Genomic DNA, 12,955 nt, shown 5'->3' with positions numbered 1-12,955 from the left:
ACGCAGACTTGGAAAAAGCATTTATCTCAAGTTTGTAAATGTATCTTTCTAGTTATTTACAGAAAGTGCTTGAGGTAGACACCTGTAAATGTGTATGCATGAACCCATTCTCTATGTAGATTTATAGAAATGGACCTGTGACCCAGACCCAGCCAATCATGGTGCCCATTACAGGGTCTAAAGAAGCAGACGCAAGGCCAAAACTGGACCCGGCAGCATCCAGCCACGAGAGTGAAAATATGGAGACTCAGATCCCAAGTTTTAAGGAGCATGAACACCAGTGGCTGCTGGAGCCAATCTTGCCACCACTTGGAGAGAAATTTCCTGGAAATGATGCAAAGGGAAAGCAATTAGGGTTGAGAAACGTGGAGATAGGACCCAGTGATCCCAGTGCAGCCAGTGCTGCAGGCGGCGGCTTAACACGCTATGCCGAAACCCCGGCCCCCTGAGAGTTTTTTCAAAAGTATGTTTGTAACGATCATTCATTCAAACTCATGCATTGTTATAGGCATCAAATATATAGAGATGAGAGATGACTCCTGCCTCTCAAGAGGGAAGAATTTAGTGTTATACAGGTATCATCTGAAATCAAGAGAACACTGGGGATGGATAAGTGAATAGCTAATAGTTATTGAGCCTGTCAGTTATAAATGAAGGAAATGATTCAACCAGGTCGCACTGGAGTTATTGGGTAAAACAACAGCACCCATGTGTGAGACCTAGAAGAAGCTCCTGCCTCCTGGCTTTGGCCTGACTCAACTTCAGCCATCAAAGCCATTTGGGGAGTGAATCAATGGATGGAAGACTTTCTTTCTCTTGGCCTCTGCCTCTCCTTCTCTGTAAATCCTCCTTTCAAGTAAAATAAATAAATCTTAAAAAAAAAAAAAAACCTTCAGGTCTATTTGACCAATGATGACAAAGTGTTGTTCCATTAAGTGATATAAAAGTAATCATGATAATTCCTTCAAGACACAACATAGGTAAAGAAATTATGGGACATGTACTCTATAGAATACTATACAGCAATCAAAAACAATGAAACCCGGTCATTTGCAACAAGATGGAGGAATTTGGAAAACATCATGCTGAGTGAATTAAGCCAGTTCCAAAGGGACAAATATCATATGTTCTCCCTGATCGGTGACAACTAACCGAGCACCAAAAAGGAAACCTGTTAAAGTGAAATGAACACTATAAGAAACGGTGACTTGATCAGCCCTCACCCTGACTGTTGATGAACAACTTAATACATTATCCCTCTTAGTATTTTTTTTGTTTGTTCTACTTAATACTTTTGGTTGAATACTGTAATCAATACACAATTATTCTTAAGTGTTGAAACTTAACTGAAAAGTGATTGCCGTTAAATATAAGAGTGGGAATAAGAGAGGGAAGAGATGTGCAATTCGGGACATGCTCAAGCTGACTTACCTCAAACGGTAGAGTTAGAAACATACCAGGGGATTCCAATTCAATCCCATCAAGGTGGATGTACCAATGCCATCTCACTAGTCCCAGTGATCAATTTCTATTCACAATTGATCATAATGATATGACTAAGAGCCAAAGGGAGCACATAAACAAGACTAGTGTCTGCAAATACTAGCTGATAGAATAAAAAAGGGAGAGAACGATCCAACATGGGAAGCGAGATACACAGCAGACCCATAGAATGGCAGATGTCCTAAACAGCACTCTGACCTCAGAATTAGCCCTTAAGGCACGCAGATCTGGCTGAAAAGCCCATGAGAGTATTACAGGCATGGAAAGCCAAAACACTCTGGCAAAAAAAAAAAAAAAAAAAAATACCTAAATGAAAGATCTCCGCGAGTGAGATCCCAGTGGAAAGAACAGGTCTTCAAAGAAGGAGGTACCTTTCTCTGAAGGGAGGAGAGAACTTCCACTTTGACCATGACCTTGTCTAAATATGATCAGAGTCGGTGAACTCAAAAGGCTTCCACAGCCTTGGCAACTCATGACAAGAGCCTAGGTTGATTACTGATGCCATAAACAAGAGTGTCAATTTGTTAAGTCAACAACAGGAGTCACTGTGCACTTACTCCTCATGTAGGATCTCTGTCCTTAATGTGCTGTACATTGTGATTTAATGCTATAACTAGTACTGAAATAGTATTTTTCACTTTGTGTTTCTATGTGGGTGCAAACTGTTGAAATCTTTACTTAATGTATGCTAAACTGATCTTCTGTATATAAAGAGAATTGAAAATGAATCTTGATGTGAATGGAAGGGGGGAGGGAGAGGGAAAGGGGAGGGTTGCGGGTGGGAGGGACGTTATGGGGAGGGGGGGAAGCCATTGTAATCCGTAAGCTGTACTTTGGAAATTTATATTCATTAAATAAAAGTTAAAAAAATAAATAAAAATATTTTGGGCTGAAAAAAAAAAGAAATGAAAACTTTTGTGAAACTAGCAGATATAAATAGTTGAGTAGATTTCTAGAATCTTGATTTTCGAGTGTCCAGATGGACATGCGGGGAAGGGGCTGAGGGGTCAGGGAGAGTGGCAGGGATCAGAGTCCAGGGTCCCAGTAAAGCCAGAGAAAGCACAAGCAGAAGCAAGTTTGGACTGGGAGACTTGACAAAGTTCTCCCATTTCGGTTCAGACATTGCAAACCAGCAGTCTTAGAACTGAATTTTGGCCCATGGAAATATGTTGTTTGGTCTGCACTCAGTTTCTTTAAAACGTTTTTAGAGCTTTGCATTTGAATGTCATGTGCTGGGAATAACACTGGCTACAGCAGGTACTGTTCTAAGTGCTTTGCATATTTGAATCCATTTAATCCTCTGAAGAACATTTGTTGAGTGCTTAGGATATGCTGAGCACTATTTCAGGCACTTGGTGTATTAACTCCTGCAAGGCTTTAACATCCTCCTCGCCATAATGCCTATGAGAAAACTGAGGCAGAGAATGGAGTACTTTGCCTACAGTGGCACAGACAATGAAGAGCAGAGCCAGGATTCCGAAGCCAGAATCCGGTCCCTGAATTTGGGAATTACTCACCACACTGCAGTTGCCTCCCAGCAGAGCCTCACGGTCAGATCCACACTTGGCTATTTCCTGATGGGCCACTGTCAGTAAGGGACATTACGTGACCCCTGATAGTTGTGTAACTGGGTGACCGATCTGAGTATGGTGTGTCCAGCTGTTTGAAGCAGTCTCCTTAGAATGGGCAGAGTGCCCTAAGCCTTGAACAAGAAACAAAAAAGAAAAGAAAAAAAAAAAACTTGAACTTCAATAAAATTGAAAGCTTTTGTGTATCAAAAAAAAGTGAAGAAATAACACACAAAATGGGAAAAAATTGCAAATCCTGTATCTGATAAGGTACATATGCATAACAAACCACAACTCAACAACCAAAAAAAAAATCTAATACAAAATTAGCCAAGAACTTGAATAGATATTCCTCAAAAGGAAATACACAAGGACCACTAAGCATATGAAAAGATGCTCCACATCATTAGTCATTAGGGAAATGCCAATCAAAAGTGCCATGAGATACCACTTTACAGGCACTCATGTGGCTGGTCACTATCTAAACAACAGAAAATAGCAGGTGTAGATAGGCATGCAGAGAAACTGGGACTTTTGTACATTGCTGGAAACGTGATACGACACAGTGGTAGGAGAGAACGTGGTAATCCTCAATAAGTCAAAATGGAATATGAACCAGCAATTGCATTTCCAGGTATTGTTAAAGAAAATTTACATGAGACCATGGTTTTAGACTAAGCTTCTAGCCCAGGCCCCAAACATCATAGAGTTAACCAGTGACTAGGGGGTGAGGGAATGGGAAGTTATCTAAAGAGTACAGATACTCTGCTTGAGATAATAAAAAGCTTCTGGAAATGATTAATTACACTTGCATAACATTGTGAATACATTAATGTTAATGAACTATACACTTAAAATGGATAAAATGATTTTTTAATTATGTATATTTTACCACAATAAAATCTAACTAGGTTCTTGCCCATTCAAAATCAGCAGCAAAGTTGCAAACGGGCCAGGGAAATGGAGAGAAAAGAATCCATCCACTTAGCCAAAAGAGTAAAAAAAAAAAAAAAACATTTAGGAAACAAATGAACAGCAGCAATTGGCAAATCTGCAGGTTGCATGCACATCTTTTTTTTTAAGATGTATTTATTTATTTGAAAGTCAGAGTTACACAGAGAGAGAGGAGAGGCATAGAGAAGGAGAGAGAGAGAGAGAGAGGTCTTCCATCTGATGGTTCACTCCCCAATTGGCCGCAAGGGCCAGAGCTGTGCTGATCCGAAGCCAGGAGCCAGGAGCTTCTTCTGGGTCTCCCACTATACACTTTTTTTTTTTTTTTTTTTTTTTTTTGACAGGCAGAGTGGACAGTGAGAGAGAGAGAGACAGAGAGAAAGGTCTTCCTTTTGCTGTTGGTTCACCCTCCAATGGCCGCCGCGGCCGGCGCAACGCGCTGATCTGATGGCAGGAGCCAGGTGCTTCTCCTGGTCTCCCATTGGGTGCAGGGCCCAAGCACTTGGGCCATCCTGCACTGCCTTCCTAAGCCACAGCAGAGAGCTGGCCTGGAAGAGGGGCAACCGGGACAGAATCCAGCACCCAGACCGGGACTAGAACCTGCTGTGCTGGCGCCGCAAGGCGGAGGATTAGCCTAGTGAGCCGCAGCGCCGGCTATACACATCTTTTTTAAGAGAAAGAAAAAACTTTAGAAAACACCTTTCAGGGCGAATGAAGTACCAGGATGTTACCGATTAGATACATTCATGGACATGTGCCATGGTAATAGCACAAAGTCAAACCTCAGCTCCTGAAACAACAGAGTAGTGAAGTCAAACTCTCCTCATTTCACGTGGGTCACCCTGAAGAACACAATGTCCCAATTTTTTTTTACTTCATTTTAAAAATTTAACAGATATGAAAATTGTAGCTATTTATTGATTACCCTGTGATGTGTCATTATATGTGTATGAGGTATGATGTCCAGAGTAAATATATTTATGCTTTCAAGCATTTGACATTCCCATATGGTGAAAACATCCAAAAATCATATCTTCCGGCTTTTTTTTAGAGAAATATACAGTAAATGAACACTATTTATCTTCACTGTGCTATGCATAGGACCTCAGATCTTCTTATTCCTATGTAGTTATATCCTTTCCCACCCCCTCCTGCCCCACTTCCCTTCCCAGCCTCTGGTAACCCCAATTATTATTTTTTATTTAGACTCCACATGTGACTGAAATCATATGATATTTGTCTTTCTGGTGCACGGCTTATTTCATTTTACATAAAGATCTCCAGTTCCACCCATTTTTTTTTCTTTTAAGATTTATTTTATTTATTTGAAAGACAGTTTCAGTGAGAGGTAGAGAGAGAGAGAGAGAGAGGTCTTCCATCCTCTGGTTCACTCCTCAGTTGGCTGCAACGGCCGGAGCTGCGCCTATCCGAAGCCAGGAGCCAGGTGCTTCCTCTGAGTCTCCCATGTGGGTGCAAGGCCTAAGGACTTGGACCATCTTCCACTGCTTTCCCAGGCCATAGCAGAGAGCTGAATGGGAAGTGGAGCATCTGAGACTTGAACCGGCACCCATACGGGATGCCGGCGCTTCAGGCCAGGGCTTTAACTCACTGCGCCACAGTGCCAGCCCCCCACGTTGTTGAAAATGACAAGGCATCATCCTTTTTCAGCTGAGTAATACTCCATTGTGTATGTGTACCACATTTGCTTTATCCAGTCATCAGCGGATGGGCACTCAGCTCGGTTCCATCTCTTGCCTACTGTGCATAGTGCTCTAATAAACAGGAGAGTGCTGATGTCTCTTTGACAGAAGGATTACATTTCCTTGGATACACACCCAGAAGTGGCATTGCTAACTCCTATGAAGGTTCTCTGTGCAGTCATTTGAGGACCTCCACACTGTTTTCCACAACAGCTGTAGTGAGTTACATTCCCACCAACAGTGTGTAAATGTTCCTTTACTCCGCAAACTGGTCATCTTTCATCTTTTGGTAACAACCAGTCTCACTGGAGTGAGATGATCTCTCATTGCACTTTCAATTTGCATTTTCCTGACGACTGGTGTGGCTGAGCACCTTTTCATGTACCTGTTCACCATTTTTATGCCTTTGAGAAACAGCAGTTTGTACTATCGCCCATTCTAATGTGCTTCCTATGTTTTCTTCTAATAGTCTCAAAGGTTCAGTTCTCACGTTTAGGTCTTTAATCTATGTTGTGCAGATTCTTGTAAGTAGAGATAGGGATCTAGTTTCATTTCTCTGCATGTGCATATCTAATTTTCCCAGCATCATTTATTAAAAAGACTATCCTTGTTCCATTGGAAGTTCTCAGAATGTTTTGTCAAAGATAACTTGGACATAGATATATTGGTTTACTTCCAGCGTCTCTGTTCTGTTCCATTGGTCTATGGATCTGATTTTATGCCAATACCATGCTGTTTTTAATTACAGTAGCTTTGTAATATACTTTATTTTATTATAAAAGGGATTTCTTTCTTTTTTTAAGATTTTATTTATTTATTTGAGAGGTAGAGTTACAGACAGTGAGAGGGAGAAACAGAGAGAAAGGCCTTCCATCTGTTGGTTAACTCCCCAATGGCCACAACAGTTGGAGCTGCGCCGATCCGAAGCCAGGAGCCAGGTGCTTCTTCCCAGTCTCCCATGCGGGTGCAGGGGCCCAAGGACTTGGGCCATCCTCCACTGCCTTCCCAGGCCACAGCAGAGAGCTGGATTGGAAGAGGAGCAGCCGGGACTAGAACCAGCACCCCCATAGGTTGCCGGTGCTGCAGGCAGAGGATTAACCTACTGTGCCATGGCACCGGCCCCATAATATATTTTAAGGTCAAGTAGTGCAGCCGGCGCCATGGCTCACTTGATTAATCCTCTGCCTGCAGCACCGGCATCCCATATGGGCACCAGTTCTAGTATCAGTTGCTCCTCTTCCAGTCCAGCTCTCTGCTGGGGCCCGGGAAGGCAGTGGAGAATGGCCCAAGTGCTTGGGCCCCTGCACCCGCATGGGAGACCTGGAAGAGGCACCTGGCTTCTGGCTTCGGATCGGCATAGCTCCAGCTGTGGCAGCCATTTGAGGGGGTGAACCAATGGAAGGAAGACCTTTCTCTTTGTCTCTCTCTCTCACTGTCTAACTCTGTCAAAAAAAAAAAAAAGGGTCAAGTAGTGTAATACCTCCTGCTTTGTTCTTTCTGCTCAATATCACTTTGGTTATACAGGGCCTTTTGAGATTCTATATGAATTTTAGTAGTTTTTTTTTTAATAGTTCTGTGAAAAATGTCATTGGAATTTTGCTAGGGATGGCATTGAATCTGTAAACCACTTTGGGTAGGATACACATTTTAACAATATTGATTCTTCCCATCCATGAACATGGATGTCTTTCCATTTCTTTGTGTCCTTTACAATTTCCTTCATCAGCTATTTATAGTTTTCATCCTAGAGATCTTTCACCCCATTGGTTAAATTTATTTCCAGGTATATTTGTTTTTGTTTTTTGTAGCTATTGGAAATGTGATTACCTTCTTGGTTTCTTTTTCAGAGGATCCATTATTTGTGCATAACACCCCAACTGATTTTGTACATTGAGTTTGTATCCTACAACTTTTCTGACTTTGTTTATTAGTTCCAACAGCTTTTTGGTGGAGTCTTTGGGGTTTTCTATATGTAAGATCATGTTGTTTGAAAACGGTGACAGATTGACTTCCTCCTTTCCAATTTGAACAACCTTTCTTTCTCTTACCTAATTGCTCTAGCTAGGACCTCCATTAGTATGTCCAACAAAAGTGGTGAAAGAGGGCATCCTTGTCTTATTACAGATCAGAGAGAAAGTCGTTACCTTTCCCCCATTCAATGTGATGTTAGCTGTTGACTTGTTATATATGGTCTTTATCATATTGGCACATGTTCCCTCTAGACCTGATTTGGTCAAAGTTTTCATCATAAAAGGATGTTGAATTTTAGCTAATGTCTTTTCTGCATCTATTGAGATGATCATATGATGTGTCCTTCATTCTGTTGTGTGGTGTATTGCATTTACTGGTTTACATTTGTTGGACCATTCTTGCATCCCTCGGATGAATTCCACTTGATCATAGTGAATGATCTTTTTAATGTGCTGTTGAATTCAAGTTGCTAGTATTTTGTTGAGAATTTTTGCATCTATTTTCATCAAGGATATTAGCAAGTAGTTTTCTTTTGTTGGTGGTGGTGTATCTTTGTTTGGCTTTGATATAAAGATAATACAGGTCTCCTAGAATTTTAGAAAAATTCCTTCCTCTTCTATTTTTCTAAATAATTTAAGGATTGCTATAAGAAGGTATATCCTATATTTGTTGGGTGAAAAGTTCTGCATATGTCTGTCAGGTCCAATTGATATAGGGTGCAATTTAACTCTGCTGTTTCTTTTTTTGTTTTCTGTCTATCTGTTTCTGAAAGTTCAAGTACTTACTATTATTGTATTGGAGTCTATCTGTCTATCTCTCCCTTTAGGTTTATTAATATGTGCTTTACATATTTTGGTGCTCCAATATTGTGTGCATATATTTTTACAAATGTTATTTCTACTTGCTGGATTCTTCTAGCTGGATCCATTACCATTATGTAATGAACTTTCTGGCCTCTTTTTTACTACTTTTGATTTTAAATCCTTTTTACCTGATAAAAATATTGCTACTCTTGCTTTTTTTTTTTTTTTTTTTTTTGCTTCATTTGCATTGAGGATCTTTTGCCACCCTCTCACTTTCATTCTATGTGTGTCCTTAGAGGTGAAGTGACTTTGTTGTGAGCAGCATCTAGTTGGGTCCTGTTTTTTAATCCATTTAGTCACTCCATGTCTTTTGATTGTAGAATTTAGTCCCCTGACATTTAAGGTAATTATTGATAGGTAAGGTCTTACTACTGCCATTTTGAAATTTATTTTACATTTTTATTATGGTTCCCTTCTTTGTTCCTAAATTAAAATATTAATGTGTGGGCAAGTGATTTTTTTCTAGTGATATACTCTGATTCCTTCCTTACAATTTTTAGTAAATCTTTGTATAGGTGTTGCTTTGCAATTACCTTGAAACTTAAAAAAAAAAAAAGACCTCCTTTTGGCTCTAACAAAAACTATCTTGGAAAAATAACAACTTAATATTGATTATAAAAATATGAAAAGAGACAAAAACAAGGAGATAAGGAATCCTGGGGCAGCTGTTGTGGCATAGCAAGTAAAGCCACCACCTGTAATGCCGGCATCCTATATGCTAATTCATGCCCTGGCTGTTCCATTTTTGATCCAGCTCCCTGCTAACAGCCTGGAAAAAGCAGCAAAAGATGTCCCAAGTGTTTGGGCCCCTGCCACCCACATGGGAGACCCCAATGAAACTACTGACTCCTAGTTTCAGCTCAGCTCAGCCCCAAGTATTACAGCCTTCTGGGGAGTGCACCAGCAAATAGAAGATATATCTGTCTCCATTACTGTTTTAAATAAATAAATAAATCTTTTTGTTAAAAAAAAAAAAAGGGAATCCTGCTAAGGCACTGTACATTTGTGCTCCATTCCTCCCCACATTTTGAATTTTTGACATTACATCTGACCTCTTCCATATCGCCTTCTCTTAACCTTGGGTGTGCTAATGACAATTTTTTGGTCTTTATGGTTAAGAAATAAATGAGTCACATACTACGTTTACAATATTAAAGTACTCCAAATTTGTTGGTATAGTTATTCTTACCAGAGAGTTCTCTACCTTCCAACATTTTCTTCTTACTTGTTAGCATCTCTTTATTTCAATTTAAAGAACTCCCGTTCACATTTCTTGCAGCACATGTCAGGTGGTAATAAATCCTCTCAGCTTCTGTTTCTCTGGGAATGCCTATATTGCTCCCTCATATCTGCAGGATAGCCTTGCTAGCAGTGTTTGTCCTTCCGTTGTATAAAAGTCTCATCCCACTCCCTCCTGGCCTGCGAGATATCTATGGAGGAGCTGCAGTCAGTGATGTGGGAGCCCTTTCTGTGTTATTTGCTTCTTTTTTCTTGCAGCTTTGAGAATCCTCTTCTATCTTTAACCTTGAAGAGCTTGATTTGAATGTACCTCGAGGTAGGCTTGGTTGAGTTGACTCTGGCTGGTGACCTTTGACTTTGCTGAACCTGCGTAGTTGTGTCTTTCTCTATGTTTGGGAAGCTTTCAGTCACTTTCTCTTTGAATGTGTTTTCTACCCCGGTGGCATTCTCAGTTCCCTCTCAATCCCAGGAACTCAGCATTTGCTCTTTGCTCACTATCCCCTATTTCCCGTCAGCTCTCTTCATTCCTCTCAATGGTTTTTTCCTTTTTTTCTCCAGCAGCATACTTATTTTCAGATAGCGTGTCTTTGAACTCATTGATTTCTTTCTTCTGTTTGATCTGGTCTGTTTTTAGCTTCACTAAGTGTAGTTTTCAGTTGAAGAATTTCTGCTTGATTCTGCTTAGTTACTCCATCTCTCTCAAATCTGGTAGAATATTGAATTGTTTTTCTATGTTCTCTTGAATTTCACTGAGTTTCCTTAAAACAGATACTTTGAAATTTCAGTTTCTGGATGGTTTTTATCTGCCACCTTTTTTTCCTCTTGAGCTGAGGTCATGTTTCCCTGGAAGTTTCTGATGCTTACTGGAGAATATGATGTCATCTGAGCATTGAAGGATTAGTTTTTGTAGTGTGCTGTCCTTCAAGACATTCTAAGCAGTCTGTCTGTCGTGCTGCACAGGTGGGCTATGGTCTGTCTGCTGCTGAGTTGGGCTCACTGTTCAGTGCTGCACCTGTCAGTCACTGGTGATGGTGGCTGATGTATAAGACTGCTCTACATTTCGGGCCAGCGCCGTGGCTCACTAGGCTAATCCTCCGCCTAGCGGCGCAGGCACACCGGGTTCTAGTCCCGGTTGGGGCGCCAGATTCTGTCCCGGTTGCCCCTCTTCCAGGCCAGCTCTCTGCTGTGGCCAGGGAGTGCAGTGGAGGATGGCCCAGGTGCTTGGGCCCTGCACCCCATGGGAGACCAGGAAAAGCACCTGGCTCCTGGCTCCTGCCATCGGATCAGCGCGGTGCGCAGGCCGCAGCGCGCCGGCCACAGCGGCCATTGGAGGGTGAACCAACGGCAAAGGAAGACCTTTCTCTATGTCTCTCTCTCTCACTGTCCACTCTGCCTGTCAAAAAAAAAAAAAAAAAAAAAAAAAAGACTGCTCTACATTTCAGGCATGGAAAGCCAAGACACTGGGCGGGGGGGGGGGGGGGGGGGGACAGGACATGTCCTACATGAAGGATCTCTGTGAGTGAGACCCCAGAGGAAAGAAGGGGCCATCAAAGAAGGAGGTACTTTTCTCTGAAGGGAGGAGAGAATTTCCACTTTGCTTGTGGCCTTGTCTAAATACTGACGGAGTCTGTGGACTCAGAAGGCTTCCATAGCCATGGCAGCTCAAGTCAAGAGCCTCAGGTGATCACTGATGTCATAAATAAGAGTGTCAATTGTTAAATCAACAACAGGAGTCACAGTGCGCTTACTTCCCATGCAGGACCTCTGTCCTTAATGAGTTGTGCTATGAGAATTAACTGTAAAACTTGTTCTCAAACAGTACTGTATACTTTGTGTGGGGGGGTGCAAGTTGTTGAAATCTTTACTTAGTATAGAGTTGGTCTTCTGTGTATAAAGTTAATTAAAAGTGAATCTTAATGGAGAATGAAATGGGAGAGAGAGGAGGAGGCGGGATGGGAGTGGGGGTGGGAGGGTGGATATTGGGGAAAGAATCACAATATTCCTAAAGTTGTACTTATGAAATCTGTACTCATTAAATAAAAGGTTTCTTTGTAAAATATATATACATATATATAATGTTTTTAAGAGCTATAAAAAAAAAAGGCTGCTCTACAGGACTACGAATTCCACTGGGTGCAGAAGCAGGTCCAGAGGCTCTGTCTGCAGCCACTGACCTTGGGACAGGGACAGTTAGAACTTGTTCAATGCTGGGTTTCATCAGCCAGGCACTGAGTTTCTAAACTGTCCTGTGATCTTTGCTGTCTGCCTCAGGTGGTAGGAAGGGTGAAAGAGGGAGCCCCTCAGCTACTCAGATCACCGCTGGGTCTCCCAGTCAACAGCTCCATGCAATCTTGGGGGTGCACAAGCAGGCCCATGGGAGACTGGTAGCAGTACATGCCAAAACAAGTCTCTCTCACCAGGCTGCAGATTTCCACCAGATGCTGGGGCAAGCCCCGAAACTCCATCCACAGGCACCAGTCTAGGGATGTAAACCAGCAGGATCTGCCCAGCTTTGGGCTTTCTCTGCCCATTGGAGATTCCCAAGAAGCAATCACTTGGTCCCTTGCTCTCAGCTCAAACTTGGAGAAGGGTGATAAAGGCATTCTAAGACCACCAGAGGCTGACAATGACACACACCAAAGCAAGCCTGACCCACGGGAACACAGGTTTCTGCCAGATGCCAGACAAGTCTAGAGGCTCATTCTGTGAGCACTGGCCATGGGCCAGAGGCCTTTGACCTTTCCTAGGTACCAGTAGGCCCGGCTCTGAGTTCTGATGTAGTGTTCTAAGCTCTCTCTCCCAAACGCTCTGTGGGGCTGGAGTTTTATTTTCTACCCATAGGTATGGGCCTGGCGGAAGTGGCCATGGGCTCAGCCAGACTGAAGTTTCCTGCAGTGGGCCTGGCACTGGGATTCAGTTCACTCTCCATCCCCCAAGCAGGAGGTGTCTCTGTGCCATACTCTTGGCGGCTGGGGGAGGGTGGCATAGGCACTTTCTTCAGTGCTGCTTTTCCTACCACTATAACAAGATGAGGTATTGCACTCTCTGGCCTGGCTTCCACAGCTCTCGCGAAGGTGACCCAGTGTGGCTGTTCACACTGGTGTCTCTGCGGGAAGTAGTCACCAAAGCTTCTTATTCAGATGCCATCTTGCTCTTTTTT

General features: G+C 42.3%; 1 long non-coding RNA gene across 1 annotated transcript in view; it reads right to left on the bottom strand.

Annotated features, from left to right (window-relative positions):
* Positions 1-3,988: 3,988 nt before the first annotated feature.
* Positions 3,989-12,955, bottom strand: part of LOC138845369 (uncharacterized) — a 127,846-nt gene continuing 118,879 nt past the window's right edge. The window contains exon 6 of the long non-coding RNA XR_011382416.1: positions 3,989-4,054. This is a non-coding gene — a long non-coding RNA (uncharacterized lncRNA). The remainder of the gene's footprint in view (positions 4,055-12,955) is intronic.

Source organism: Oryctolagus cuniculus, chromosome 15 (genome assembly GCF_964237555.1).
Source record: "Oryctolagus cuniculus chromosome 15, mOryCun1.1, whole genome shotgun sequence".
Lineage (NCBI taxonomy): Eukaryota > Metazoa > Chordata > Mammalia > Lagomorpha > Leporidae > Oryctolagus > Oryctolagus cuniculus.
Note: the sequence above shows the minus strand (reverse complement) of the source record. Positions and strands in the feature narration are given on the sequence as shown.